Source organism: Urtica dioica, chromosome 12, assembly GCF_054948205.1.
Source record: "Urtica dioica subsp. dioica isolate 48M chromosome 12, U.dioica_male_clone48M_v1_H2, whole genome shotgun sequence".
Taxonomy (NCBI): Eukaryota; Viridiplantae; Streptophyta; class Magnoliopsida; order Rosales; family Urticaceae; genus Urtica; species Urtica dioica.
This window is the reverse complement of record NC_142767.1, coordinates 3,456,731-3,461,317: the sequence shown is the minus strand read 5'-3', so window position 1 is coordinate 3,461,317 and position 4,587 is coordinate 3,456,731. Positions and strand designations below refer to the sequence as shown.

Sequence of the window (4,587 nt, the reverse complement as noted above, 5' to 3'; positions counted from 1 at the left end):
AGGCCTCGTGCGATGCCCACCACAGGCTTTCCACGAGCTTTCTCCTCACGGCCCAATCCGTACATTCACAGTTCTCCAACTCCTATAAATAGGAGTCTTCACCTCACACTATGTAAGCCATTCATAACCTGACCAAATCGTACTCTCTGGGATCCTCACTCTAAATAACTAAATCCGCTCTAGTAAGCTTCCGGTCTTAGAGGACGTTCGCTAGGGAACATAGCTTACATTACGCCAATACTAATGTTGAGCATCAGAGTGCCCGCCGAAAGGAAACCTTCCGGGTCCTTCTAGTTCACGTTTGTTTCGTCTCACGGGTCACAAACAAAATAAACCCTTGACAAGTAGCGATCTCAGGCATTTGGTGACACCCAGCATACGTGAAGCCTCAGGGTCCGACCCTCCTCAGGGTCCGACCCTAAGCTGAACCGCTGATGGCTCTTCAGTGTTGACCCGATTCCGAGCATTAACAAAAATAGATAAGATTCATAATATCTAAAATATTCATAAAATGTCTATGATACATAAAATTTGGATTATTATTCTGACACATCACGATGTTTAAACATAAAATATAATCCAATAAGTGAAAGTAATAAAAGTAGCAGGACATTAGATCTTCAACTTGAGTATGAGCTTCTCTACAACTTAGGCTTGAATCAGACATTGTTTAGCAAGTTCATTGATTTTATCGACCTCTATCAAATCTGCTCTGCAACACAAAATATGAATGCTCATGAATAACTATCCTAAAAAACAAGTTTAGGATATCTTTAATCATGAATTTTAAGGTACCATACAAGCGTTCTTCTTGTTGTTCTCAAGTTTAGTCATGTACAAAAGACAATGCCTTTTCCAATGACCATTGGTGTTGTCAGTCGTTCTCAGAAAATCCGAAACATTGAATTCCACGAGACTGACGTCGAAATCCGAATTCTAAGGCCCAAGAGCCGAGCCACGAAAAAGCCCATCAAGACCCACGAAGGCTAAGGCCCACCCAAAATGGCCCAAGCCCAAGCCCAAGCAGAGCTCACTCGCGCACCACGCGACGAACACACGGCGCGCGAGGAGCTCAGCGCGCTGTGCTGCCTGCTCCTCAAAAGAGCACTGGGCGCGCCTAAAAAAAAGCAGGCGCGCACGCCGTGCACCCATATGGCATGGCGTGCAAGCTCTAGGACCGCCACGCGCCCTAAATCCACTATAAATATCCCTGCTCGAAGAGGATAAAAAACACATAGATTCTTCCTTAAGATTATTCGCTCATAGAGTTTTGAAATGCTGTCAGTGACTTTCTGCACACAGTTTCCTCTAATCGAGCCTTTAATCTTCTACATAATTATCCTCCATAATTCTCTCAGAAGAATTCCTCTCTCCTCCTAGAGAAAACACACATTCTTTCTCGGGCCACACGATTCTAGAGTCTGAAACATCGATAGCCTTGACAATCATCTAGATTTCTTAGAAACAAATGAGATAGGATCAATACCAATATCTACTCCTATAGAAACTGTCGGGGGATCGAGCTCGCATCGGACACGAACGATCGCTACTATGCGACTCGTTTGAGATGATTTCACCATATAACCATATTAATGCGGAAAAATAATTAATTACGCTGATCATAAGCTAATTAAATTATGGTTATAATTAACAAGATCTACTTATGTTTAATTAATTTAATTCACGAGAGCATATAAGTCAAGCAACCGATATAAGAGTAAACGAGTACTTACATTGATTTTCGGTTCAGCTACAGAACTGTAGCGACTCGAAATTTAAGCTTAATGTTGTAAATTAAGTTTTTCAAAAGGACGAAAAAATTATGTAAATTAATTTTCTAAGAATCGTTTCCATCATTTTGGGTTGGAGTAATAAGTTTATCGAGTGATTTAAGATATTTTAAGGTAATGGAAAATCTCGGAATGAATAAAGGATTTATCGAGTTCGTCTGGAATAAATTATTTTCCGAGGAGATATTCCGGAATTTAATTTAAGAAAATAAATTATCAAGGACGAGAATTATTTTTGAGAAACCTTGATTGAATTAATCGAGAACGTATGAGAAAATTCTCGGTTTGAAGCTCTAAATTAAATGTTCCTTCAGTTACGATTTTAGTCACAAAGTTAGTGATAAGGACGTGGTTGTCATGTTTTCGGGCTCATTTGAAAGAAAACAAGGAAAAAAGGGGTTGGATTGTAAATAAAAGGATAAGTATTGCATTTCCACGTCATCAAGAGTTTGGAAACTTTTTGTAAGTGATGTATATCACTTGGCCGACTGAGGCATTTTGCAAACCAGGAAAAAAAAAAGAAGAAGAAGAAGAAAGAGAATTCGGGGGAGAGAGCGAGAGAGAGACCGAATGAGAGAGAGAGAGAGAGCGTGAGACGGAGTTGAGCTCTCGGAGGAAGAGGAAGCTCGGCCGATAGCAAGTCACCGAGACCCGAAACCCATCTCGCGCGGCCGCCGTGACCGAGGGAAAGGAAATCGCCGCGAGCCGCCGTGGCCGGCCAACCGGGAAGCGAGCGCCGGGAGAGAGAGAACACACCCCGGAGAGTCCAAATCCACGAAAACAAGGTAAAAGAAATCAAGCCCGAATTGATTGGTGATTCTAGGGTTTGAACTGCAAATTTGGGATTTTGGTTTTCTTGTTTGATTTCGTGGAATTGAGTTGCTATTATGGTTGATTGAGCTTGATTTGTGATGATGTTACTCGGATTGTAGATTGAAATCATTTGATTGGAATTTTGGGTATGAGTTAGTATGGTTGTTGCCAATTTTGGAATCAAATTTGTGGTTCGCGATACCTCGGAATTTATTTTGTAACGTGTTAACGAGGTTTGTTTCGATTGTGAGCCTTGTTATCGAGGGTCTAGACGTGTTTAGGCGGGCTACGCAGAGCCCAAAACAGCGGCGGTTCGGGACGACGAGGACGCGGCCCGAGGAATGACGGAGCCACCGCGCAAGTGTCGACGAGGCGAGGCCGAGGGAACGTCGAATGGATAGCGGCGTTTCGATTTTGGCCGGAGACTCGCGAGTGTCCAATTAGAGTTTTGCGAGTCAAGAATTTCCGAGTCTCGCCTCAAGTTATTTATGAAGTTTTGAATTATTGTAAAAGTCGTTTATGATGTAAAAGATAAAAAAAAAATATTATCTCGTTATTATTATTAAGCTCGTTTATGGATTTTAAGAGTTTAAGACTCGGTTGTGAGTTAAGGTTGGATTTTTCGGTTACTTGAGCTTAGTAATAATAAAATTTGATATTTCTTTGGAATTCGGAAAAGAAAAGAACGATACTTGCTTGCTAGAGTTATTCTCAGTTTTCGTTATAGAAATGAGATTAGATTCGTTCAAAGGAGAACGAGCTTGCTTATTAGAATTATTTCTCGGTTTTGAGATTGATCGTAGTTTTTCGTTCGAATTTACACGTTTTCGTATCGTTTGAAGTTTTGTTCCGAGGATATGTCTTTGGGTTCTACGATTCTTTTAAATCGTACGTTTGAATTTGAGTATCGTGAATTACTCATAGGATTCTAATTCAGGATCGTTTTGATTTACCGTGATAGGACTCAAGATTGAAAGTCGTTTAGAGGGTTCACGGAGTAAGTGAACGTCTGGATTCTCGGTATTAGTGAACGTTCAGGTTCACAGGACGAGCGAACGTCTCGTGGAAGAGCGACATTGACGCTTACTCTCGAGGTAGGTTATTATAACCCTTCTCTCCTGATTTTATGGTTTGGCCTTAAGTATATATTATTTTCGAAATGAAAATGTTTGTGAACGTGCCACGTAACCTAGAACCTTTTTTAGAAAATGTGGCGGAACTTCAATTCGGTATACCCGATTATGAAGTTGAGAATATTTTCGATATTATACATATATCCCGTATTTACGAAAGAAAAGTTTCGTATATCCTGGACAAGCCGGTTTCACACACATGTATACGGTGCGGAGAGTGCACCTTGCTCTGATCAGAGGACTGCCACGGGTTAAGTTGGCAGGCGGCTCAGGAGATAGTACACGTTTAGAAGTATCTAGAGACACAATTTAAATTTATGTCATTTACATTTCTGCAATTTACATTTCTGCAAGGTATACTTGTACGTGTATGGTGATTTACACGTGACAAGAGTATTATTATTATAAAGTAAGTATTATTTTTGAAAATCTTTTTAAAAATCAAACCATTACTATAGCACCTACTGAGCCTCAGGCTCACCCCTATTTCCTCAAATTTTTCTTATAATCAGGATGTGAGAAGGAGAAGGGTTAGGAAGACCTCGGGATTAAGTGTGGTCGAGAGGTTGAAGGTTTTCGCTGGATAGACTATCAAGTGTCGAAGGTTGGTTTTATTTTTTTTGCTTTCTTTCTTTATCTTTGGACTTGTAAAGTAAATAACTGAGTATGCACCGTGGGTTAGTTATGTAAAGTTTATTAGTGTTTCATTTTATACAATTATCACGCCTCACTTTTCCCGGGGCGTGAAAAGAACGCTCCAATCCAATCGCGTACTCCTTGCGTCGTCTTGATGAAGGACTCGAGGATGACACCTTAGTCTTCCGAAACGTAATCTCCGAGACGAATAAAAA

The 4,587-nt window shown here is 40.6% G+C and overlaps 1 long non-coding RNA gene across 1 annotated transcript; it reads left to right on the top strand.

Annotated features, from left to right (window-relative positions):
• Positions 1 to 2,239: 2,239 nt before the first annotated feature.
• On the top strand, positions 2,240 to 4,301 carry LOC149378669 (uncharacterized). The gene is made up of 3 exons (XR_016294221.1): positions 2,240 to 2,575; positions 3,565 to 3,697; positions 4,249 to 4,301. It is a non-coding gene; the product is annotated as an uncharacterized LOC149378669 (long non-coding RNA).
• Positions 4,302 to 4,587: the final 286 nt, after the last annotated feature.